Genomic DNA, 27,368 nt, shown 5'->3' with positions numbered 1-27,368 from the left:
GCCTCCTTGGTCATCAGATCATTTGGTATATTTTCTGCTCACCACTTGAGGAAGGAGAACTCAATTTTCAGAAGTAATTGGTGATTTTGGGTGCCCAACTTAGAGACCTAGGAAAGTGCTGAGTGCCCTCTTTCTGAAGATCAGGTCCCTTTAAGGAGTTTTGAGATGAGCACCCAAAATCACTAGTTGTTTTTGACAATCTAGGGCCTGACCCTTTTAAACAGGGAAGTGGTGGATGTTTGTGTCCATGCACAGGTGCTCTTGTTTGTCTGTAAATCTGGATTTTCCTGTGAAGAGCAGCCATTCCCAAACATTTGCCTCAAGAAAAGCCCATTCACGCAAACGATAGTGAACAAAAGGGGCATAGACCTGGTTGACTAAACCAGCAGTTTGGAGTTTGAAGGGATGTTCTCAAACATGGCCTTGCAGCATTTGTCAGGTCCGCTCCTGACAGTGCGTTCTGGGGTCCTCTGTTTTTCTGGGGTGAATGGGTCCCCGGCTTTCTCCTCCTGCAGGTGACACTGTACAATATAGACAGCATGTGGTGTAGGATTCAGGAGATTGCTGGTGTCCTCATCACTTGCACTGCCACATTCCTGCTGAGACACATAGTGGGGAGAGAGATCTGATAATGTTCAATAGAGCACTTTCTCACACACACACACGCTCTCTCTCTCTCTCTCCGTAGTTTCCTTATTTATAGGCCTAAGATTTCAATTGCTTTTCCACCAGCCCCTCACGCTAAGCAGAGCTGGATTAAAGAGAGAGAGAGAGAGTGAGCAACAGCAGCAGAAAAGTGATTAAAAAGAATAATTAGCATTTGCCCCCGATAAATGAGCAAAGCCATTAATTAGACTGATTTACTCCTGGCTTTTTTCTCTCTCCCTTTCCTCTCTGGTTTTTTTTCTTTTCTTTATCAAATGGCAACGCCGTGACTGCCCCTTTGGTATGTTTTCATCAGCTTTTCACTGGCTGTCAGTGCTAACACCCTCCTTCCCTGAAACCCAAGCACCCTCCTGTAGCTAATGGATATGGAACGCAGCCAGAGCTGATAGCTGCTAGATCTCCACTAGCTTACAGGTGTTTCCATCCTTAGCTGCGCATTATCTGCCAGTGGGTCGCCTTCCTTCTCCTCTTCCTCTCTTTTCTCTCTGTTTTTTCCCATCTTTGCCGCGTTCCAGAAATAATTACATTTTTTTAATTCCTGGCCATTTTTTTTTTAAATTTATGTTTTATGCAACGTGATGTCCTGGCGATCAAATCAATTTTTTTTTTGGCGCAGTGACAAGCGGCGATGCTGCTTCTGTCGCCTGTTTGAATGTAATTACTGGGATGAAAGAGAGAATTTTAATTAAGACAATTTCCCCCACACACCTTCTTCCCTCCCCCTTTTTCAAATCAAGAGCTGTTTTTTTATTGAGAAAAATGTTAGCAGCATCAGGCGGTTGTATCTAGGGTGTCTTATATCAGAAGCGTGTCCTGACCCCCTCGCCAACCCAGAACTGGCTAGAGGCAAGGGTCTATGTGTAGAGAGAAAATATTTATATAGTCCCAGATGAGGGCTAGGCAGTTTACAGGTGACTATGAGGATGACGTCCGTGCTCCAAATCTAAGTGGTGCAAATGTGAGCGCTGTCATATATTGGGAGCCTTTTATTATTAATTATCATATGTATTACTTTAATGCTCAGTGGCCATATTCTTCTTGCAGTTAGGGCATTTAAAGCAGAGAGAGGCTCAAACCTATGGGAAATGTTGGGAAATCTGGATCTGAATTTCACACTTCAAGTCTGTCTCTAGTTTTAGGGGGGGGAACGGAGTTTAGATTTGTAAAGCTATAATTTTTGTGGTCCTCTCTTCCCTGCCATGTCATTGAGCAAATACCAAGGTTCTGATACCTTCAACAGTAACCATGGCTCTGGATGTAACTCCCTGCCTCTGTAGACCCAATGGTGCAAGAAGAGTGCGTAGGGAAAAGGCAGTGAATAAACATTCTCCCATACCTGGGGGTGGTGGGACTTCCACAGTCCAGCTGGGTATTGCCCTTACTCCTCTCCCACTTACTTGGCCTCATAAAGCCACTATGCCTGCTGCTGAGGGTGGAGTTCCCGCTGGAGTCGGGCAGTGCAGGTCTGCTAACAGTGCAGAGGGGACCAGTGCGGAGCTATCTGAGCTGCCTCTTATTTCCAGGGGCTGGATTTGCTGCCAGCCTCCCTTCATGCTGACTCAGAATCAAGTGACAGTTATTGCCGGGGACCAGTGTTGGGTCTCCACCAAGGCAGTTCTGGTGGGAGAAATTTGATTCTCGACTGTTGTTGGCAGTTGTGCCTCTTGGTAGGCATGGCTGTTTAGACCCATCAAGCTGCCAGGCTTCTCCCAACAAACACATTGTCGTGCAAGTAACTAATCAACCAGAGAGCTATCTTGGAAGGGCCTTTTAACCTTTTGCAGCCTGGGTCCACAGTTTCCTGCCCTGGCTGATTTCCCAGGCTCTCTGCTCTTTCCTCTGCTTTGCCCTGGTACACATCAGGTGGGACTTCAAGAATGCAGGACAAATAGAATGGAAAAGCTAGCAGAGCAAGCTAGGCAATTGCCTGAAACGATTTACTGTGACCCCAGCTGGGCCCTTCGGAGGGAGGCTGGACTGCAGCCAGCTTACCGGAACCTCTCTTAGTTTTGCTGTCTTATTCAGAGGTTGGCCGAGGTGGGACCCCTTTTAAATCTCTGCAGTCCCTCTCTCTGGTGCACTGTCCTGAGCACCCTGGAGCAACAGGGATGGTGCATTTGGGCTGGGTCAGCTAAGGCTGCCCAATCAAGGGACACAGGGTCTTGGGTCCAAAGGGACCCCATCAAGCCATGATTCTAAAAGCTGCCTGGGTGGCTGGCTGGGCAGAGCTACACTTGAATGGATTTTGTAGGGAAGAACTCCTGGATTTGCTTGTTATGGCCTCATACATTCATCTTTATAAAATCCACACACTCATATCCATGTGTGCAAATTCCCTTCCCAAGCCACCCCTTCAGATGAACCTTGGTGGTTCTGTTAGCTTTTAGTACCCACCCGCTTCCCTTCCTTCTGAGAGGCCAAATGGCAGAAATGAGTTTTTAGGAAGGAGGACAGGTTTGGGGAAGCGTGAACCAAATATAAGAGGCAGCGTGGGCAAAGGTGCAGAGACCCCTCACCTGTGAGAGGAAGATCAAAGCTGGTGTCACTGCCAGAGAAGGGAGGGTGTGCAGAGGGTTGTACAAAGAGACCGAATCTGAGGTGCGGGCAGGAGCTGCATGATGATGGGCATGGAAAGCACAAAGATGGTGTTTGATTTGAACTTGATGTGCAGGACATTGTGAACTCAGTGGATTGACTCTGAAGTTAGGAGCAGGGACTGGGAGAGGGTGGGTGACATAACAAGAAGGAGAAAGTTGCAGTGGTCTAGGTGTAAGATGAGGCAGTGGAATACTGTTTGGCTGCTGGGACAGCAAAGAAGTGGGAGGCCACCAGAAATGTGGAGGCCACAGCACTTCACTTTAAAGTCCCTGGATTCTGTCAGACCATCAAGGGAAGCAAATCCCAGAACTGACTGGCCTTTTGTGAGATTTCTAGCCATTCAGTCAAGGGATTATTCCCTAGTGTCCCCTGGCAGACTTCAGCTGCCATGACAGCCCTTGAAGGGGAAAGGCAATCTCTTAGGACCCAATCCATGTAGGGCTGGTTGAGTTGAGATGGGGCTGGCTGCCTGGCCTATTTGCCCCAACCCTACAGAGAGAGGCAGCCATCTGAATGACTTGTGTGCAACCCAGACCCCTTGGCTGCTTGATACCGGAGTGAAAGTTCACCCAAGGTTACTGTGCTACAAAGAATTTATGGGAAATGTTTCACATTAAGAAAACCCCCCAAAAACAAATTTTTTAACGCTTGCTGTCCATCACCGCACATCCTGTTAAGCTAAATATTTGCACAGTAGTAATAGTGCAAAGGGAGCCGAGCTAGGAGCTAGTGTATTTCATTTGGGTGTCTGTATATTGTGATCAGCTTCTCTTTCCCCGTCTGTCTGTTTTTCTTACCAGGGTCAGGACGAGTTTTGCAGTCCAAATGGTTCACTGCAATTCTCTACAGGATATCCTCGTTTTACTTTAATGGGGAGGAAATTAATGAAACATACAGGCCCTGGGGCTTCGAATACTATACATTAATATTATCCCAACTCATTGTGGTATGCGCGCTTTCTCAGACTAAACTTTACACTGGACAGAGGAAGCCGTGATCAGATTCAGGTGCCTGTGAAATTTAAGTGGGGGGAGGGGGTAAAAAAATAAAGGAAAAGAGCTGCTTGAAGCAGTTTCCTTCCGTTTTAGCCTCTCATCAGTGTGAGAACCAGTGATGGCCAAATGGGATCAGGTCAATATATTCCAAACTGAAACAGCCCCTTTAAATATCTCCATGTATTCTGTGAATTTCCTCCCGGTGAAAGACACCGGATTGCCAGCCTTGGAAACTGAATGTTTTCTAGCTGGCCACAGAACAGGTACAGCATGGGCAGTGGCAGCGCAAACTTTGGATATCCCCCAACAGTCAGGAGGGGGACCTTCTTTGGGGGATAAGAGAGTGGTTCAGTCTCCGTGGCCCATTCAGTCCTTTGCCTGTGCTGAATCTGCTAACAGGATTCGTTAGTGCCAAATGTGGGACATGCCCGTCTGCTAGGAACTGGACTTGACCCCATTGCACTCCTCTCACACAAGACACCCAAACAGCCATCAGTGGCAGCAACAACTTCCATTTGCTATGAACCTGGGACCTATAAACAGAAGGCTCCTTAGCCTAGGACCAAGCCGCGGAGCCATCCAGCCTCTACCTCTTTATTAGAAACAAATAAGCAAAGAAAAAGAGCCCAGCCCCTGATCACAATACCTTGCAGCCATCATGCTTGCCCTTCAGCAGAGAATCTCAGAGTGCTTTAGGGTCAGTCCCCAGGAGGTGGGTTAAGTAATGTCCCTGGTTTATAAATGGGGCAAGTGTGGCACGAAGAGCTGAAGTGAATTGTCCCAAAGTCACACAGCAAGTCAACGACAGGACTGTGACCAGGACCTAAGTGTTCTGACTAGGAGTCTTTCTTTTCTAATGGTTAAAGGGCATTCTCTCCACTCAGCTGTCCCTTTCTAAGCAGGGGCCCTCAGTGTATGAGTATCTCAGGCCCGCCGCCCAATCTTAGCAATGCTGCTTTTAATAATTCTATTTTCTTTCCTTTGTTTGTTCTCCCCCCCTCCTGTCCTTCCTACTTCTGGTGCAGATTGATTCAAGTTACAGCAATTGGCACTATCTTTCCATCACAAGGGAGCTGAACCCCTCACATTTTTGGTGGGAATGGAGGGAAAAAGAACTTGCTTGGAGAAATTGACTTCATCAAGGAAAGAAAAAGAAAAGGGCATAACAGTTCCATTCTCTTGGGGGCTAATGGGGCATTTGTCTTTCCTTCTTAAAAATATGTTCAAATACCAGAAATTTTCTATGGGCTGAAGAAGGAGGAAAGTAAATCCCCAAACCCTGACTCACAATTTGATTTTAAATGTTGCTGAACTGTTCGCCTGGCGGAGAAAACCACAACTTGAATGTTACCACATTTCGCAAACTGAAGGCTCTGCCTTGGGATACAGGGACAATTTATTAGTGGAAATATCTTTAATTAATTTGTGCACAAGTTCGTGTTTTTCTTTAATTCTTCTCCCCAGGCTCTTGACCCACAGTAATGAAATCCGAGAGCCCGCTTCAGAAAATGACTTTCTCAGCATTTTTGTTCCTTTTAAAGTTAAGTGTATCGCATAATGACCATGAAATGTTATCCTTTATTAGGAACACACTTTTCACTGAAAGTCTTCAAATAGACTTTATTACCAAGAACTCTGTGCTAAGCTGCCATCCACTGCCTTCCAGTCAGACAGGCCTGGCTTTGAACTCCACGCACTGGTGTCTTGGAGGACATGAGTTCTTCTCTGGTGGCTCTGTGGGGACCATCTCTCTGTGAAGGAAGTGGGTCACCATTTCACTGATCTTGCTCTATCTCTATCTCCATAATGAGGACTAGAGCAACAGTGGCCAAAAGTAGCCTGACAAAACACTCACAGTTCACCACTCCTGACTCCAGGTCTGAAGCCCACTCACATCACAAGGCTTTTCTTTTGAGCATATACTGTAGAAGAGAGATGAGTGATTTAGGCAGCAACCTTCATTGGTCTGGGAAATCACACAGACAGTAAACTCAAAGTGTTGCTCTTGTGAGAGAGCTGATCTCTTCTTCCCCAGTAGTGAGGTTCAGGCTTCCCAGGGTGTGCTGTGTTTTGGCCTTGGAAATCCAGGCCTCAGTTTTAGATTCCATAATCCTGTATGCTGAGTTTAAATGGGGCCAGAGAGGTGCCCCTGGACCAAGGCCACAGCAGTGAAGGAGAAGCTTGGGATGGACAGGGTTCAGTCCTCCTGTTTTACAAACTGTTACTGGAGAAGGGCATTTCCATGTTGCTCTAAAGACTTGGATTTACATGGTGACTTTCATCACAAAGGATCTCAAAGTGCTGTTGTACAATGTCCTGGGATATATAGAGATCAATGTGGAAGTGTTAGCAACAGCAGCCCTATGCAAGGTTGTTTGAGGGGGAACGAGCTCTGTGAGGTAATTGTAGAGAAGTGGACTATGCTTACCCAAGGCCGAATGTGACTAGCACCCTTGCTCTTGAGAGAGATGTAGTGAGATCTTTCATGACGACAGATGACCACAGCTTGGATTTACATCCTGTCTGAAATCTAGTACCACCCAAAAGCCCAGTGTTCCCTAACACGGTGTTTGGGGCATTGGTGCAGTGTGATCTCAGAGGAAAGATTATTACCTATGGAATTGCCAAGACTGGGTTTTCTTTGGAAGTTTCCCATCCAAATATTGATCAGGCTTGATCCTTCTTAGTTTATGAGAGCTGAGGAGAATGCAGCTGAAGATGGCACACAATACTGGATATGGTATAATATGGCCACTTAGAGATTATACATGCAGTGGGTATTAATGTACGGCTCAAGCGGAACACCAAGCTGAATCCGCTGCACTCCGATCCCAGATCTGAACTTCTCAGTTCAGGCCTGTCTCTGTGTGAGAGGCACAAAGTTCATCATTCACCTCCCATCTCTTCTTAGTTTGAAGTCTTATCCAAGCCAACTCAAACCCATATTGGAATCTTGCCGCCTCCCTGCGAACAATTCACCCCTCACCTAATTTGATATTGCTTATCTCACAGAAATTATTTTTGTTTAAAAAAACTGAAAGGACACGTTTGCACAAGGGCCTAGCTCATTGTTGTAAGGTTGAATGTTACCTTGTCCTTGTCCAGTTTTTGCTCTAATTTGGTTAGGCCGTGGCCTGGGCACGTGAACAATTTGCTTTGTTTTTGTTGTTGGCGACTGACCACAAGAACATTGGCTGCATGTGCTTTTCGTTTGGTTGCAGTTTAACAGCTGTTCCCATCGAAATAACCCTGTTTCTGCAGGCTTTATTTCTGTTTTAGTTACTCTGACCCAACTTTCCAGAGCAGTACGCTTACCCCGCCCCCCTCCCCTCCTCACTTTTCTGGCCCTGTTTCTTGTCTGCCCCACCACCACCTTCGTAACCCTTTTGGTTATTTCAACCTCCGTGATTAAACCGGCCCCCAGTTGTTATCAAGAAGATTCAGGAAGGAGGATGAAAAAAGGAAACATAATCTTATCTGAGAATAGAAAATATGATAAGGGCCCCCTATCTAGGCACTGCAGTGTCCCTCGTGGTGGGGCCGCAGCAGTTCCTTTGAAAATAATCACCAACTCCATCTCTGCTAAATCACCTTTCACACAGCTCAGGCCTTTGATACAAAGGCCTCTGGCAAAATTAGAGCAGGATTGTGTAGACCCTAGAGAGAAAGCATTAAATGCTCAAGAGATCAGAATTAGGGGCACCCTGCTATAATTGCATAGGAAGAACCTCTTTGTTATTTTTGCAGGGGGGAGGACGTGCATGTGGTTGGTCTTGCTTGCTACCAGACAGGTTATGCGTTACAAAGAGTGACATGAGGGGCTAATTAACCAGCCTTTGTGACATTTAACAAAGCACATCAGAGGAGTGAATGCTGGACAAAATGTGCCTGGTGCACAGCTACTATTATAGACTGACCTGGGTAAAGCACTATGCAGGACAATCCTGTAATGGGTAGGGGTGAACAAGAAGATCAAATAGGTCTCCTTTTAGTTCTGGTTTCTTTCCTTCTGATTGTCTCCATTTTCATTGTCAGGAGGCATGGGTTCAAATCTTTATTTTGTTTAATCTCAGCTGAAATGAGTCTTACGGTCTCATGTGCTAATAGTCCCTGGTGGACTCATCAGAAAACCAGGGCACCATTCAAGACAACGGGGGGCCTTTTTTCATGAATATATGTGGCCTGGAATAGTGTTGGCACAGCGTGGGAGAGTCTCAGGGCTGGAAGACTAGAGTGTGCTGTGGAGTCAGGACTGAGGCTCATTGGCTGGGCTGTGTAGGCCACCCAGGTCTGAAATAGCAGGGCTGTGGAAATATGAGCACAAAGGTTGTGATCAAATGTGTTCTGTAAGATCTCTCTCAGTTATGATTTTTATGTGCCCTACATGAGACATTGTAAAGGGGCCTGATTTTCAAAAAAATTGCTGATTATGCCTGCCCTCTGAAAAAGAGAGTTGGGGGCCTAAAAACTGAAGTACAAAAATCTTGGCCTCAGTCTTCAGCTTCATACTTTCATATTGACCAGAGCTTTATCTCTCTTGGAATTTATTTAGCCATTTCCAGTCAGCCAGATTATCCTTCTGCATGATATTTCCTCTTCAACTTCCAGCCAGAACCAAGAGACACGTTTAAAGAAAAAACCAAACAAACCCTGATCTTTCTGAATATAAAAGTTTGGGGATTTGCTTAGGGCAAGCCAGGTGGGGAAATGGTTACATTTTCTGGAGTTGACTTAAGTGGCGAAACCCAGTTAGTTCAACTCACTGCAGTCAGTGTAACAGGGCTTTTCTGAATGGAACCTTGTGATCACTAATTACATCACCCAAACTATCTTCTCTCGTGTGCTCTCATCATGACACTGTGTTACAGAGATGGGGACATGACAGTTTCATGACATTATGTTCCTGGTATCTAGTGATTCAGTGTCAAGTTGATATCATGCCTTTAAGGTAAAAAGTTTCCAAAGTGACAATCCTATGGTTTGGAAGCAACTTGCAGTAGTGGGAGACTGGCATAAGAAGTAGCAGATAAACATAAAAACTTTTGTCTTTCTGCTGATCTGGTTTCCAGGACCCTGGCAATTATGAATAAAGTCTATTGAGAGTGAGCACCATGAGGTGTTGGCTATGTTAGAGGCTCTAGTCCATGTGGGATAAGGTGGCTGATGACTATGGCAGAACTTTTAGAATCTCCCCTTCTGTCCAAGCTTTTCTAAATACTTAGAATATGCCCTTTGGGTCTTTTCCTCCCATTCTTTTTCCATGACAGCGTGAATTATGGATGGAGGTGCCGGCCTCAACTTTAAATTTCCTGTCTCTTGCTGATTTTCATACCAGGCTAAACAGTGAAGTTAAACACAAATCCATTTTACCTTTAATTAGTTTTGATATCATTTTCTTTACTTCTGTAGCTGGCTATAAAAGGGATCCAGACCAGAACCCCAGAATTAAACCTCTCTGTATCTGGATCCCAAGCTTTATAATGGGCTGAACCAAAACTCTGGATGGCTCAGAAGACAGTGCCTTTAGTTTTGCTTTGCATTTATAGTTAGATGCATTCACTCCTCCAAAGATCTTACACTCTGATTAATACAGACAAAAGTGAAAGAAGACCTAGAACAAACATTTGAGCAGTGGTTGGGGAGGGTGGGGGGAGGAAGGAGGGAGAGAAGAGTGAGTACTTGGTGAGCATCAGTAGGAGAAACTCTTTTGTGGAGAGGTTATTTAAATATAGTTCCTTTATTTAAAAAATCCTCACTAAAAAGTGTCTTGGTGCCTGGGAGGCCTAAAGTGAAACTGATTAGAAACCAGACCAGTTTACCTTTACTGTCTGGAGAAGCGTGAAGTGGGGGAAAGGGAGGGAGGGGAGCAAGCAGCATAAATGGTGTGAAGTCACTGAGATCTCTGGAAAAACCCATTCAGTTCTAATGGTATGAGATATTGTTAGTCACCAGGGGAAGGGAATGTTTCATGTGATATTTAACCCAATAGTGTCCCTTTCATATTGCACATGCAGGACTGGAACATGTACTCTGTTTTCAGATGCTTTCTCCAGTGCACCTTTTAAGGAGGAGTTTGAAGGGCGCCTGCTCAGTTTGTAACCTTTGTGCACTTCCTACAAAGCTTTCTCTTCAATTATTTTTTATCAAAAAGGCCCAGAAATTTGATAGGGGAGATGAGGAGATGGGCACTACCAGGGAGGATAATAAAGAACTGTCACTTCCCTGGCGGTAGCTTTGTTAGCCCTGCTGCTTTCCAAGATAAAGACACGGCGGCTTGTTTGGGTTCTATATCAAAAGGCTGATTTGACTGCTTGATTACATATCAAATATAGATTTAAAGCTTAACTTATGTTCCCAAAAGCGAGTCAATTGCAGGATAGAGCCTGACACATTGGTTATGATCACTAAAGAGCTTTGCTGGGCTTGTTGAAGCTCTCAGTGGCTTGAGGGGCTTTAAAAAAGCAGTTTGCATCCAGTTTATTAAAATCTTACCTGCTCGGAATGCGTTCTTTATTAATTATTATGTAATGATTGATAACTGCTTTAGGAGGAAATATTTTCTCTTTTGATTATCCTTCTACCCCTAGGTTTCTGGAGTCTCCTCCTGGGAAGGAATTACTCCCTCTTTATCTCAGGGGGAACAGGCAAGAGACTACTGCAAATTCCCTGTCAGCTGTTGCCTACAGATGCCACAATCCAGCAAAGCATGTGACTGTCCCACTGACATCAAGCACAGGGTTAAGTGCTTTGCTGGATCAGACCTTAGCATTTGTTCCTAAGGGTTGGTGAGCTCAGAGTCACTATTGGCCCCCTGGGAAACAGGCGATCAGGAAGCTCAGGGGCATCAGTCTTAAGTGAGTCCCTTTCAGGATCCAAACTGGTGACACTTGAAGCAAGAAGGACAACAGTGCTTTTTTGTGCAAGTCTCTGAAAGCCATATTCCTTTCACGAAGAGAGGCCTGAAACCAAACTCCAGATTCAAACTCCCCAAACACAGGGGATGGTCAAAATCTGCCCCACCATCTGGGTCTGAATTATGCAACTGGGCCAAACCAAAAGCCCTCACGTAACATCCTCACAGCTCCAGGCCTTTGGAAATGATGGCAATGAGCTTGAATGTCAGTGTAGGTCCTCCATGCAGGCATTGCCACAGCAGTTCCATAATACCAGTGTCTGGCCTGAAAGATGGGGCAGGAGTGAAGGGAAAGGTTTTAATCCTTCCTCCAGGGCCTTCCCAAGAAGGTTGTGATGAGGAACTGTTCTTCTGCCGTCAAACCTCTCACCTTTGGAGTTCTAGAGGGTTCAGGCTTCTCTCCTGTTCTATTCGATATCTGCCTGCAGCTGGTGGGAAAAATACGAGACCCATAAGCTCAAAGGTCAAAAATATGCAGACAGTACTCAGTTTATTCTTCACATCCGACATAAACACCACTGTCACCCAGCTATCCCAGTGTCTGGCTGAGACCAGCCCAGGCATGAAGGAGTTTTGGCGGAAGTCAGACCCAAGCAAGATGGAGGTTATGCATATAGGTAGAGGGGAAGGAGTTTGAAGAACTTGCCATGCTGTTGAAATCTCCATCAATCAAGGAAGTATACGCCAATAATTGTCAGGTTAGCTTGCAGTCTAGAAGCCCTTCTGGGCCCTCTCTGACAAAGGACTCTCACCCAGCATCAACTACAAAGCAGTCAGCCTGCCACTGACAGTAAGTACAGCAACTGCACCCCGTCGTATCTGATGACAGCCTGACCTCAGTCACACACACTTTCCTTACCTCCAGCCTGGGTTAGTGTGATGGAGCATGCTTTGGCTGGACGGCACACACCTTGGAAAGAATGCAGCAGCGCCCCCTCAATAACACAAGTCACTAAGAGCCCATCACTGCTGTTCTCTGCTTCTCCTCTGACTTCCTGTTGAACACTGAGTCAGATTTAAGGTTTCTGTCTTTATATTTAAAGCCCACAGTGGTTTGGGCTCAGGATGTCAATAGGGCTGCCTTGCGCTCCAGAGCCTCGACTGCCTGTGACCGCTCTGTTCCCTGGGAACAATGGAATAGTCTGCTTCCAAGATGGAGTTTTGCGAGCAGGGCATGGGTCTCTCTCTCGAGGCTTTGGCATTTACTGGCATGAAAGCTCAGAACGATCACAGGCCTCTCCACCCTCAGGTTCAAATGTCAATCCCACAGCATTGACCTTGCTTTCCTACGCAGCAGCTAACAGTCTGTTGTCACCTCAGAGACAAATTCAATCCCACATAGCATGCTCCCCCAGGGGATGGAATGGAGAGGAAATGTGACTGATGTAAGTCGCCTCGTGTGGTGTTCAACTCTTGGGCTCAGATACTTCAGTGGTGGGCCCACAAAAACTTGAGCAGAGTAGAATGGAAATAGGAGCTAATGGTAGATCTGGATTTGAGTTTTGCGTGTGGTCTCCATTTTTAAAACACACTGAGCCAAAACCCCAGATCCAAACACTCACGAGTGCTGGGGTATTGGAAATCCAGATCTGATCCAGAGTTCGCAGTCTGAGCCCCTCTGTAGTAAAGGCCACTCACTAGCTCCCTCTCCCCTGCCTCTCCTGTGCAGATGGTTTTCTGAGGGCGCCTTCCATCTCCCTTTGTTACACTTTGAATCAGACCATACAGAGCCATGGAAACATTTCACTGCCTCTCTCACGCGGTGCTTGGCAGCACAGTGACGCTAATTAGTGGCGATACATTTCCAGGTAGAGGAAGACAACACCTTGCAGGAAGTATGGGGATTTCTCCATAGCCACCTACCATAAAGAGCGGACGAGAGCATAGCAAGGAGGTCAGTGCAGCAATTTGACCTTGCCAGGAAGTAGTGGTTAGAGTCATCCCTGCCTTGGCTAATAGGCCTCTGGGGCTTGTCTCATCACAAATGACGCACGCCCACATAAAACCCTGCAATCGCTCTTTGCAAGAGCCTCGCTGCTTCCAGGGGAATGAGTGCAAAGTAATTTGATGCCTTCATTATCTTCATAACACGAACCAATTTGTCAGCAAACTACTGTGCGGCCTAATTCGTGGTTGCACAGAGAGCTGGCCTAGGAGAAAGGAGGATTATTTGCCACTGGTTTAAGGGTCAGTCTTTTTGGAGGAATATAAATATACTGTGCAGAGCTGGCTCATTAGACATTTGCCCAGTTATATTTATGTTTTAATTAAATAACTGCCCAGGAGGCGCCGAGTTTCCAGTAATAACAGAAATACTTTATCCTCCGCCTCCGAGGAGCTCCACGTGCTTTACAAACATGAGTGAGCGTCTCATATCCCCCATGTGAAATAGGTCAGTTATACGTTCTCTGCATTTTACAGACAGGGAAACTGAGGCATAAGGTGCGTTAGTGACTAGTCCCAAGGTTACCTTGGCTACTGGTTCCTAGTCAGGTTAGGAGGGTTCCTAGTCTTCTGTCTTAACTACGAGGCCATAAAGTCAGTGTGATGCAAGTGATAGCCCTCACCTTTGAACCCAGCAGGTCCTGTGTAGATCTCCACGAAGCATGAGGAGAGGTCACAGCCACCTGCCTTCATACTTGGTTACTAAGCCCAGGTTCCTAGGTGAATCCTGATCCACTTTTGGGTGAACCATGGCTGAAGTGCGGCTGTTGGGGAGGGATTTACAGTTTGTTAGAATTCAGTTGTTGCAGGTCTACTTGAACATGGGGGGATGGGGCGGGGAATGAGACTCTTGGGTAAGACCCCTCAAACAACCCCTCCCCCTCCAAACAGGGTGACAATACATCCCATTTTGGCTGGGACAGTCCCTTTTTTGAGCCCTGAGCAGTTGCCCACATTTGTCAAAAAAGGGAGGTGCGGAGGAGGTGAGTGGTGATGCCAGCCCTGTGCAGGAGGAGAGGCAGGGCTCCCGTGAGCAGCAAGGCAGAGGGCTCGATCTAGCCCCACCTGGTGTCCCGTTTTCCCTTTGGAAAATATGGTCACCCTACTTCCAGGTGACCTGATCCACCATGACCTAACCTGCCTGGTGGGAGGCAGCTGGAGTTGTGGGGTCAAATTCCGCACCAGGCCTCAGGATCTTACATTGTGTGGTTGGGGAGAATGCTGGCCTACTGCATGGAAGGCAGCAAGTCAAGTTTCCATCCGCCCATCATTGGTGACCACCACAAAGGCACCAGTGAGGCAGGTCTGTCATGAGGTACCATTTTGGGGTATGTGCACACAGCACTGCCCTCTGCTGGATGGAATCTGACCTGCTTCACTCTACAGCATTCTTGCCCTCCGATAGTTGCAGTGCACGAAGAAGATAATAAGATTTCTTACTAGTGATAACTAAGGGGAGAGTCTCTTACAGTTAAGTGTTTTTAGAGCAGAAAGTTGTGAATTCCATGCCCCACACAGTTGTGTGTGTTAAAGCAGATGCTTTTGTTCTAGGTGCGTGCATGGTTGCGTGTCAGAGGACTATGTGTTTGTGAGTGGAGCTTGTCATGTGCCGTGCTGGGTGCAGATGCATTCTGACAGCTGTGTGCATCCGCATCTTCCATTGTTTCATTAGCTCACCTTTGCAAGCTGCATATTAGGACAGGAGATTAGTGAGGTATGTTAATTGGGTCTCTTGGCTACACTTCTTCAGCAGGGCTTCTGGCAGCTTGAGGTGGGATTCAGTCAGTGAGAACCCACCTGCAGTCCGATAGCTAGGAAGTGCACTGTGTGGGATGGCCGTGCTTTGCCTCATCCCTGTATTGATTTGTTTGACATTTTGGTTTTTACTCCATTCCATGTTTAATGTGCTACCTTGCACTGCTCAGGCTCTGTGTGTTCAAATACTCCGTTAAATCCAGGCACCCTCATAGCCTGAAACATGAAATATGTAGAGTTTTTCTCTAAAGTATAGTTTATGCAAATAAATCCCTCTCTGCATTCCTGCGCTAGTCAGGCTCTGCATATCTGATTGGGCTCTTAATGACTTTTGGGAATCATTTAAATAGCTAGCTGACTGGCCCGGTTAATAATCAAAGCTGCAGCTTCTTGTAGTAGAAGTGATAGATGGCATAACCAAACTGCATCTCGGCACCAGTCCCTGGTTATTCCCAAACCCATGTTTATCCACGGACCAGTTTTGCACGTTGCAGAAAACAGAGGTTCTGATGGGCCCTGTTGTTGTCCGATGTTCCCCAATAGTAACATGCCCTCCTCTCTCTCAGACACACACATTCGCACGCTGCACAGACTGCGAGCCCGTTATCTCTGTCTGTTGCCTCCTTGTCCCATCTCAGGCTGTGAGGTTATTGGATCTTGCACATTAAGCAGTCCTGGGACCAGGTCAGTGTTTGACTAGGAGGTCTCCCTGGAAAACATAGGTGTTGCCTCAAGGATTGTTCAGTAGGTAGCACTCTTTCCACTGGATGAATGCCCGCTTACGGTGTTTCGGTGCTATGTTGGTAGAAGTGCCAGTTTAGATGAGTCATATAACAGAGGCCTTACCCATTCGTGGTTACTAGATGATCTCATGGCATCCTTTCACAAGTCTATGTGAACTGGGCAAAATCAATGCACTGTCTGCAGAGAACCCGAAACAATTACTCTGAGATGCCACTCCTGTGGTTTGGAGAAAACCCCATGTCACTCCCTGTTCCTTTCTAAGAGGGGAGGGCTACAGTGATGGGGCCGTACGAGAACCTATTTAGGTAAGTCTGTAATTCGCTGCATACGGAGTTTAGCTACCCGTTGCTGAAACACAGCTGCCTGTGGGCCACAGTGGGGCAGCCATTTTGCATCAGCTTTATTGCCCATTATTCCAGTGCAGGGAATGAAGCAGGACAGCATCTCCAACTGAAACAAGAAAGGGAACTTAAAATGCTAGATGGTAACTACTCAAGCCAGAATTTGGCAGCGTAGGGAAACCAGGACTGACGCTCTGACTCATGCAAAAATGACCATGCTTCCTTTCATCAGTCACAAGTAGGTTGATGTTCTGCCTTTCATCTAAAAAACAGTTCCTCTTATCACAGCTGCTCCAATGGGACCTAAATCCCCTGATGTGGGTATTCTCTCTTCTGCCACCCTTCCATCAGACCTATGAACCCTCTAAGTGCAGCCAAAGCCCCTTTCTTTCACCCGTGTGACTCTTCTTCAATGCCAAGATGCAGTTCAGTCCATGCTGATGTCATTTCCCTTCACTTAGTTGGATGATTCGGAAGAGGAATGTGAGGACTTTGCAACGAGTTGCCTAAAACCACAAAACGGTCCTTTGAAGTTCATTCTTTCTCCTATTTTTTTTTCTGCACATGAAATGCAGATTTTGTGTGCATGTTAAATAGATGGCTGCCCCAAGCCAAAGGCTTTTAATAGAAGGTATGTGCAGCAGCAGCCCTGTCTGCCTCCCTCCCGAACTGCTCTTTACTCAACTTTAACAGTAATATTATGTGTAATGGTTTCACCAAGCCTTTGTTGTCAGTGTTTCTGAAACGCCCTGCTTAATTCACACTCATTGCATTTGAATAGGAAACTTCCTTATCATTCCAGGGCAAGTGAGGAGAAGCAATACCCAGGGTGAAATTACCATGTTTGTTAAACAGGATCGGTTTAAAGCTATCGAAAGAGCCAACCACATCCTCCTTTCAAATTGTTTCTCTCCTTTTAAAGTGAAAGTTTGTGCTGCGGAGAGCTGAGAGGGAGAGACCCTTGCTAACAGGGAGAGAGGGTGGTCTCTGGCAAATGTAGTGCTGCTTGTCACCAACTCCTGTTTCCCTCAGCTTTTTAAAGACCAAGGATGGGGCTTCTTTGCCCTCTTCTCACAGCATCACTGTGGTCAAGACTTGGAGAGCTGCTCTTGTCAGCGTGTGCTGCAGGCAAAAGAAGTACCCTAAATTTCCCACCTCTGTCATCTTTGGATGTGGCCCTCACACCCAGCTCTTCTGGGGGTTCAAGGGAAAAGGGCCACCCCATGCATGGGAGCTCACCTATGGTGGGGAAGCTATTACCTGGAGCTTGATGGGGAGAGGCCTTTCTCCCAGACTACTGCAATTCAGCAGTAGCTCAAGGCAGGCTGGGAAATTCTGTCTTTGTAAAGATGATCGCTATAGAAGGGGCCTATTTCCCTGGCTGGAGAATGCTGAGAAATGGGGAGGCGTTTGGGCTCCTTTATGAACAACATCTCTCATTCCCATGAGAGCATGAGATATTCAGGGAGACAAAGGAAAATTGCTTTCATCTGACATCCACAGAAACCTATAGTGGTAAAGCTGGGGGAGACTTTAGGAGTGGCTTCCGTTTTGCTTGTCTGGATGGTTATTACAGTGTTTGCTTCACTGATTTTATTTTAATGATTTATTTTGCACCATTTACTGTTTTTATGCAGTTTTGGGTAGTGCCCTAATTTGTAGTTACTCCATGTCTGGATTGTCGTCCAATTGTGGTCCCAGCGTTCTTTTAGCCACCATGGCCCCAGAGACTGAAGTCCTCTGTTTATCCCCAGAACAGGTCCAACAAGGGCAGCAGCAGGGCGAGCTCTATCACCTTCCATTGTGACTCAGCATTGACCTAGATTGCTCACCTGATGGAGAGAGGCAAGTTTGGGCCCATTCATTCCTTGTCTTCTCTACTGAGACTGCTAACAAGGATGTTGGTTGGCACTTTTTCAGCAGGAAGTGGACTGAGAGCCACCAACTCTCATTTCACATAGTCAGCCAAGCAGCCTTCTAATGGCTCATCAAATTCTCGTTTAGTAGCCCAGGATTGGACGTCTTTACAAAGGAGAGGTTGCACATCCGAGATGAAAGTCCAGTAGAGGGGACAGGACCAAGTGATCTCTCTCCTCCTTGGTCACCATAGCAGCAGATGATGTACTTGTGACAGGACAGGTGCAAATTCAAATAAATGTGTCACGTCTACTGGCAGGTCCAGTAGGCCAATTTGGCAGGTCTGTCTCTTTGGAGTGTATTATAGCGTATGTTTCTGTCTGTCTCTGATGCTATCATGCCTCAAGCTGTTTTGTAATTCAGTGGACAGATGCAGTCACTGTTTATAATTACTTATTTAAGCAAGAGTAAAATCAAGTGACTTTCTAACAGTATCCAAACTGCTGACCTTACTGTATTTTAAAAGTTCATTGGTTACTGAACCTCGAATGACCCATGGATGGATCTGGAATAATAATTTTCCTAATCCTCAAGTCATTATCTTAAAAGGGAATGTATTGTTCTCCTAATTAAGTTCGTCCACATGCTGTGCATCCTCCATGCAAATGCACTGTGCATAAACTAATTAAAGGAAATATACAGACATGAGGACTCAAACTGTCTTTTATGCAGTTTTTTTTAATTATAGGGAATCTCTTCCCTCCCCCATATACACAGTCTTTAGTGAAGAATAGCACCCCAATCTGCAACAAAAACCACCGAGCAGTTCAGTATCAGAGATTAGAATTGCCAGAACTTTATTATTAATTATTTGTGGTATATTCTGTTTAGCAGTCCCAACTGAGATCCGGATCCCAGTGTGCTAGGCAACACACACACACATAGTAAAAGGCAGTTCCTACCCTAAAGAGCTTACAAACTGAATAGACAAGATGAACAAAAGAAGTCGGATTGTCCCTGTTCTACGGTTGAAGAACTGAGGCAGAGAGGGGTTAAGTGACTTTCCCAAGGTCGCACAGGGAGGAAGTGTGTGGAAGAACTGGGAATTGCACTCGGGTATCTCAAGTCCCAGTCCAGTACCATAACCATTCTTCCTCTCAATTTTAACAGCAGGCCCACAAGGCCTTACAGGTCTAGACATAGCAGCAGCAGTGGAGAAATTCTGCTATAATACTCACTGGCACCAAACATGGATTAGTTGGTGGGTGAGCGCATGGGCATGGTGGGTTGCTGGTGGCAGCTACATTTCACGTTCCATTTCTGTCGTGCGTATAGAGAAACGGGACGCCCATAAACTGTGACAATGCCATGTTTTAAGAATAATCAAGCCTCTCTCTTATTCCCCTTTAGGATGAATTCTGAAAACACTCCAGGGACAAATTTTCAGCCCTGACTTTTGTTTTTCTGCCCTTGCATGGCATGCAGGCATAGATTTTTAATGCCAGAAGTGACCATTAGATCATCTATTCTGACATCACAGTTTGTCACAGGCCATTCAATTTCACCCAATTACCCCTTTATTAATCCCAGTAATTTGCATTTGATGAAAGCAGCAAAGGCCTGTGACGGTGTATGTGAAAGTGGACATCTAATTTGAATGCACAGAGGGTTTTATGTGCACAGAATGGGTGCTGTCTGCTGCACGTGCAAAATCTGGTGCACAGAAGTGAGTAAAACATAGACCAGTTCAGTTCCCTTGGAGATTTGTTCATCATCCACATGTATTGAAGACTGACGAAGGAGAACATCCTATATAGGAAAGATATGTTATACTTGCAAGCCCATCATAAAACACTCACCCTTAACATCTCTCCATACACATGCCACACCAGCATGGACATTGCCGTAGTCCCACCATAGTCACCTACACATATCACCCCCAAACACATGCGCACATTGCTATCCGCATGCATCGCACATTCTGGGTCAACTTTCAGTCAGCATCAAGCTGGCCTCCATTTGTGTTTGGCTGCGGCAACTGTGAATTGAGGCAGTGTGATGCACATTGGCATGGGGAGTTTGAGGGGAGCCTTTCCTCTTTAGCACATAACTTCATTTTGTACTATTGTTGCTATTAAGCTTGTGCTCTTTTCAGCAGCTGAAGCAGTGGACACGTTCCTCCACCCCTGTTTTTGCTCCTTTTGGAGCACAGAATCATTCTCTATCTGAAGAACAGCATTCAGTAATGATTCCCTATGTGCTATCACCAGAGTGCTGTGGCACCAGCTGCTTCTTGGCCTGCTGGATGAAACCAAGTGTAATATCAGTTCAGTGCCTGACACACAAAATCGTAGAAGATTAGGGTTGGAAGGGACCTCAGGAGGTCATCTAGTTCAATCCCCTGCTCAAAGCAGGACCAACCCCAACTAAATCTTCCTAGCCAGGGCTTTGTCAAGCCAGGCCATAAAACCTCTAAAGATGGAGATTCTACCACCTCCCTAGGTAACCCATTCCAGTGCTTCACCACTTCCCTGGTGAAAAACTTTTTCCTAATATCCAACCTAGACCTCCCCCACTGCAACTTGAGATCATTGCTCCTAGTTCTATCATCTGCCACCACTGAGAACAGCCTAGCTCCATCCTCTTTGGAACGTCCCTTCTGGTAGTTGGAAGGTTGCTATCAAATCCCCCCTCACTCTTCCCTTCTGCAGACTAAATAAACCCAGTTTCCTCAATCTCTCCTAATGAGTCATGTGCCTGAACCCCCTAATCATTTTCATTGCCTTCTGCTGGACTCTCTCCAACTTGTCCACATCCTTTTTGTAGTGGGGGGCCCAAAACGACACGCAATACTCCAAATGTGGCCTCACCAGTGCCGAATAGAGTAGAATAATCACTTCCCTCAATCTGCTAGCAATGCTCCTACTGATGCAGCCCAATATGCTGTTAGCCTTCTTGGCAACAAGGGCGCACTACTGACTGATATGCAGCTTCTTGTCCACTGTAACCCCCAGGTCCTTTTCTGCAGAACTTCTGCGTTGCCAGTTGGTCCCCAGTCTGTAGCAGTGCATGGGATTCTTCCGTCTTAAGTGCAGTACTTTTCACTTATCTCTGGTGAACCTCATCAGATTTCTTTTGGCCCAATCCTCCAATTTATCTAGGTCACTTTGTATCCTATCCCTACCTTCCAGGGTATCTACCACTCCCCCCAGCTTAGTGTCATCCACGACCTTGCTGAGAGTGCAATCCACCCCATCACCCAGATCATTAATGAAGATGTTGAATCAAACTGGCCCCAGGATTGACCCCTGGGGCACTCCGCTTGATACCGGCTGCCAACTAGACTTCGAGCCATTGATCACTACCTGTTGAGCCTGATGATCTAACCAGCTTTTTATCCATCTTATAGTCCTTTCATCCAACCCATACTCCTTTAACTTGCTGGCAAGAATACTGTGGTGGACCATATGAAAAGCTTTGCTAAAGTGAAGGTATATCATGCCCACTGCTTTCCCCACATCCACAGAGCCAGTCATCTCATCATAGCAGGCAATCAGGTTGGTCAGGCATCCTCTGTCATGGTGTGGGATGGCCTATATTCTGTGACAGGGTGTCAGGTTGCTAGGATTCTGTGTGGGGAGGCAGAGAGATTCTGCTGACTCATCCTGGCAACTGAGTCAGGTGGGTTCTATTAGCTTTAAATCAGGAGTATTAAAAGGGATTGAGTCCTTTTGGTGGCTGAGACCCCTATGGGGAGAGGCCAAGGACAGAGAGTCCTCCAGGGAGACACCCTAGCGACATCTGTTAGGAGCAGGGTGAATCTAGTTACCCTGGTCCAGTTGATATTTCAACCAGATAATGGGAAGATTTGAACAGCATCAAGACATAGGTTCATGCAGGTCTTCTCCCATTGTCATCTAGTTGTATGCCGTAGTCATCTATGCTACGTTGTGGGCTAAATTTTGATTCCGTTAATGGGACTCTCTATCTCATAGACCGAGTCGGCGGCAGCAGCAGCAATCTCTGAGCACTGCCATTGCTCAGAACAACCACAGAAACATGGGACTGGAAAGGACCATGAGAGGCCATCTAGTCCAGCCTCCTGCACTTATGGCAGGACCAAGTCTTATCTAGACCGTCCCTGACAGGCTAACCTGCTCTTTAAAATCTCCAATGACAGAGATTCCACAACCCCCCTAGGCAATTTATTCCAGTGCTTAACTACCCTGCCAGTTAGGAAGTTTTTCCTAATGTCCAACCTAAATCACCCTTGTTGCTATTTAAGCCCATTGCTTTTTGTCCTATCCTCAGAAGTTAAGGAGAACAGCTTTTCTCCTTCCTCCATCTTTTATGTACTTGAAAATGTTATCACGTCCCCTTTGTCCTCTGTTCTCCAGACTAATCTCTGTGGGGTTCAGTGGAGGAGAGAGAGGTGTGACTAATGGTGTAACCCCATGCAAATCCCCAGCAGACAAGCATGATTAAGACTCTGCAGAGAAGCTGAGAACAGCAAAACTGGGTGAATGGACATTCAGCATGAATGGACTCTGGAGGTTCATGGGTAGATAGGGACTGGTGAAGAACCAAGAACAGATGAACAGTAGTGAATCTTCACATTCAGGTGAAGAACATACCACAGCTGATTTCACCTTTGAGAGACAGTGAGAGAGAATGAAATCTTTGCTCCACTTGCAGCTTTTCTGAGCCCAGGTGAGAAGTAGTCAGGGCTGCCTGGCAATTGGTTGAAATGTCTGGTAAGGGCAATTGGTTGAAATGTCACCCCAGATCAGCACTTTAGAGGTCAGCCAAATATCCCATTAGCTGATTTCAACTGCCTTTGAACTGACTAATTTATTGAGGCAAATAGACTAACAAATTTCAGGAAAGAACTAGTCACTTTACTTGAATATCATCTGCTGTGACATCAGCTAGGGTAGCAACCATGGGAGGGCTCCCAGGGCTTATGCGAACCACTAGTTGGGGCAGGAAAATATTCTCCCCCTGTCATATACTGTTGCTTTCTGGGGATTTGTACTTTCCTCTGAAGTATCCATCAATGGCCATTGTCAGAGAGAGAGAGTACTGGACTAGATGGGCTGTTGATCTGTTCTGTATATAGGAATTCCCACATCCTTATGAAAATCTGAGGGGTTTCCTTTCCCTCTCCCGGCCTAGGGGATAGTGGAGGCACACTGTGAGTGTGAGTGGAGGCACACAAAACTCTTCAAGCTGGTCTGACTTTTGTCTCTTACGATTGATTAGTCTCTAGTCCTTCTGAAGCTGCAGGTTTCCCTCTCAACACAACACCCACTTGCTCGTCTCTGCCAAAGCCAGCTAGGAAGGGTGGGCGAAGAAAAGCCTGCACTCTGGTGCCTAGAGGCCCCTGCAGCAGAGTATCCAAACCAGAGTGAGCGAGCATGCTGTTCTCTGGTCTCTTATCTGATGTAGTCTAGCGAGCCGAGCAGACAGACAGGACTCTAGCTGTCAGTATGATGGGAATGTGGGAGTGGACAGTACCAAGACAAAAAGAAACCCTCTCCTCCATGATGAACCTTCATCGTTGAGATGCTGCCCCCTCCCCAACCTTCATTCCAGTAAGTGGGAGGGATCCTCTTTCCCCCACTCCAGCAATGAGATGAAAGGGCGCCCCACGTCTGACATTTCAGGAGTTGGCTGAACCCTACAACATGATCTTCATAAAATCCTGATTTCGAAGCATCAAAGCCTTTTCCTGACTGGTGAAAACCCTAAAAATTCCTGGAAGAACTGCCAAAGGCCAATGGAGCTGACTCTGTCGACTGCCTTTGGTTAGAGCTGGGTTCGGTTATTTATGTGGGGCGGGGGAGGCAAGAACTTTCCAGATGGGCGGCTGAACCAAATATAGCAATGATAAAAATCAGTGCAGTCATGTGAAGGGAAAAGGAATGTCTGCACTGAAGGACTGCATCAGACACACAGTCCTCTGCAGCTGAAACGCCACTCAGCATGGCTATTAATAATGAGATCGTACAGTGCCTTTCAGCCCAATGTACTTCACAGCTTTGCTTACAAAAATCACTTCATCTACTGCTGAAATGCAGCCACCACTGGGGAGGAACACAGCTGGTGTTTAACCATGCACAGTAACACTATACAATGCTTTAGGTCAGGAAGTGGAGAGTAATACAATCTCCAATTAAAACTGCAGGAGGAGATTTGTCACCCGGATCCAATTAACATCCTCCGCCCCTCCCCACACACACACACACACACACACACAGTAAAATTAGAACAGCAGGGACCAATTTCTCAACTGGTGAAAAGCACCATGGGATCTTTTATGATCACAAGTGATTTGGAACTCCTTGTCTTATCTGAAAGGTAGCAGTATAGTGGCCTCCCAAACTATGCTGGCCTTGGAAGAGAGAATCCACTTAATGAGATACTAATGTAATTTGCTGCAGAAGGTGGATCTCCCATCAGACAGTGAGTGATCCATATGTATTTAGTATGTGAGCTCAAACAAGGTCATTGCTTTCAGGTCACCTGGTGAGGTGACAAATGGATCACCTGGAATCTCTTGGATGAAATTCAAGAAGCCTGAAGAAATTCACTCCCACAGAGTGAGGGAAATGTGTTAGCATGGATGGATCTCTAGACGAGTGGAGGTTAAACCTTTGGATGTTTAGCTCAACCCTGAAGTAGTAGGATTAATAACTTGCGTAGCACTGTTGATGTGCATGGTACTGCACAGTGATGGGTCAATGCCAAAAGAAGGAAGTCCCTTCTCTAAAGCGAAGATAGACTAAAAACACAATGGAAAAGAGAGAGTACAAAAAAGGCAGAAAAGAGAGAGAATGGGATATGGCTGTTAAGCTTTACATGCATTCCAGCACAGAGGAGGGTTCATGGAGGGGCAATGTTCGAAACTTGGCATTTATCTTAGGAGGAGGTCCACTGGGCACATGGGCTGGGATGAACGATGGCATGGTATCAAGATTGGGTGGAGGAGACAGGCGGAGTGGTGTGGAGAGACTCTTGGGCAGAGAGGGCAGGAGGAGCTGGCTGTAGAATGGTTTTGGTTGCGTGTATGAGGTTTGACTCCCTGTCTAATGAACATCGTTTGGATGGCTGCACCTGTTGTTAATGGCCATAGTCACTCAGTTCAACTAATCAGATCCCAGCCCCCGCTTTTGGGCTTTACCTGGATGAGTATCCTTGGGTGTGAAGCTTCAGTATTGCCAGGGAAAGGACAAGTGAAGGCCAAATTCTAGCTCAGGCGATTACATTTTGTCAACCAAATTCCTCCCAGCTGTATTGTTTTCTTCACTTCCTATCCTGAATTGTTGCTGTTGAAGACATGCTGAGTTTGAGCCTATTGCAGTGGTTGCATTTCACTGCTGGGTGAAAGGCACTTGTTAATAAATCATCACCAAAGTTTGGAATACGGAAATTGGTGGAATGACTCAGCAGACAGACAAACAGACTGGAGTCACATTCAGTAAGGTCTGTTCTATTCAGATGCGTGCCCTGCACTCGTCACAGTGGTATTATAGTGCCTTCCAGCAGTGTGTTGTCATCTTCTGGCAGTTCAGCCAGCACAGTTCTGGGGCCATTGAATGTGAAGCCTGACCTCCTTTTAAGCTATTCACTCTTCTCTTCCAGCCCGCCTCACAAGCAGACACTGTCTGTAGCTCTTTCCATGAACACCTGTGCAACGGTGGCAGGGAGAGGGGAATCTGAGCTGAGGTTAACCATATTTTAACAACGTGAAGGACGTGACTTTGTGCCCTGTTGCAGGATCCTCTGAGAGGATACGTACTATATCCATTTTAAGTTCTTTTGGTATCTCATGGCCTGCAGTGACATTGCGCATCTTGCCTTCCTCCCAAGTTTATTGCTGGAAGAGGAGCATTTTCTCCAGCCTCTGGAAAGTCCCCCTTACACCTCCAAAAATTTTCCAGACACATCATTTCTCTTTGTGAATCAAGCCCTCACCCCTCAGTCTTCAGTAAATAAATTGTTCTAGAAAGATCATGTTGTATGGGATCCTAATTACATTTGGTTTTTAATAATCATAAACACTCGTTTTATAAAAACCAGCAAAACTGATTTCCAAATCATTTAATTTGAATGGTGCATGTTTTGTGTTTGTCTAGATCCCACCCAAAAGATAAACAAAGTTTCTCTCAAAACAAGAGTGCGGAAAAACCTTGGAGAACTTTAAAAGTCTCTACACCTAAAAACAGGGGGTGGGATCAGCTAATTTTTGTCCCTCTTTTGTGTGGTTTATTAAGCCTTTTGTTCTGGAACGCATGGGTTCAGTGGGAAAGCGTTTTTGATATATAATGTATTTACTTTTGCTAATTAATTAAAGGAGTATTCATATGAAAATGCTGACTGATAATGGCTTTCACAGCAACAACTGTGTTTTTTAAAGTAGCAACTTTTAATTACAAATTGACTGGCAGAAATATATAAACCCAAATATTGTTCTACTGATTTCCTTTTAACTGTGTTACTCTTGCTTGATTTATCGGATTAGGGCTTTTCACACATAGTGCGTACAAGATATTGTTTTTAATGAGAAATTAAAAGATTATCAACAATACCCATAAACCATTAAAAAAACAAACCCTAGATGAATGGTAATTAGACAGAATGATTTGAGACTGATAAATTGAAAGCAATTAATGCATTTGTTTGGGATTCAGAAGACAGCTCTGTGTGCTCCAGAATGCATCTGAAAGATTCAGACTTGGAGCCAGACGGCCTGTTAAGATGCTCCTACTGCTTGAATGCTGGCCATCTGCATTTGGTACACCAAAATAACTACAGGTAAGATGGATTCTAAAAATGGTGGAGACAAGGGGATGTCTGAAGCAGGATGGGTGTTAGACCTCAGTGGATTACTTGAATAGGACTCTCTGGAGTTGAACCTGCTTTTTGTTTCATCATTACCTATGACATAGTGTGAAGGCATAGGAACCCCGGACAAAAACTTCATGAGATAAAAGGACAGCGCTGAGAAGAATAGACATCTTAGCTGTGTTGTGGTCTATCTATCTATCTATCTATCTATCTATCTATCTATCTATCTATCTATCTCTATGCATTTTCCTCCTCAACCTATTCTGAGTCAAGCAATCTGCATGAGGCATATTTTGTAGGGAGATCAACAGGAGACCTTTATACACCTGTATTTGCTGGGGTCAGCCTGTAACTCCATTGTGAGCCTATAGTTCTGCTCCATCTGTCATAACTGCTGGTGTAGTTCAGAAATTCCTATGGAGAAGTCAGCATGTGGCAGCTGGAAGGCATGACTGACCTTCTCCCATGCCATCCCCGGTACTTGAAATGAGAGTTGGATGAGAAATGGTTTTCCTGTTCTAGGAGAATTTTTGAGATTTTGAACATTTTTTCCTGTTCTGAACTGGGATGAAGAGTCAAAATCTTGACAATTTTCATGAACTGATAATGTAGGGGGGGAAATATCTGATCGGGTCAGTTGAAACATTTCATTTTGATTTCAACCTTTTTATTTTTGATTTTTTTTAGGATAATATTAACTAAGAT

This window comes from Emydura macquarii, unplaced genomic scaffold, assembly GCF_026122565.2.
Source record: "Emydura macquarii macquarii isolate MOO-44397 ecotype Brisbane River unplaced genomic scaffold, CSIRO-AGI_Emac_v2 contig_968, whole genome shotgun sequence".
Taxonomy (NCBI): Eukaryota; Metazoa; Chordata; order Testudines; family Chelidae; genus Emydura; species Emydura macquarii.
This window is presented reverse-complemented; position numbering follows the sequence as displayed.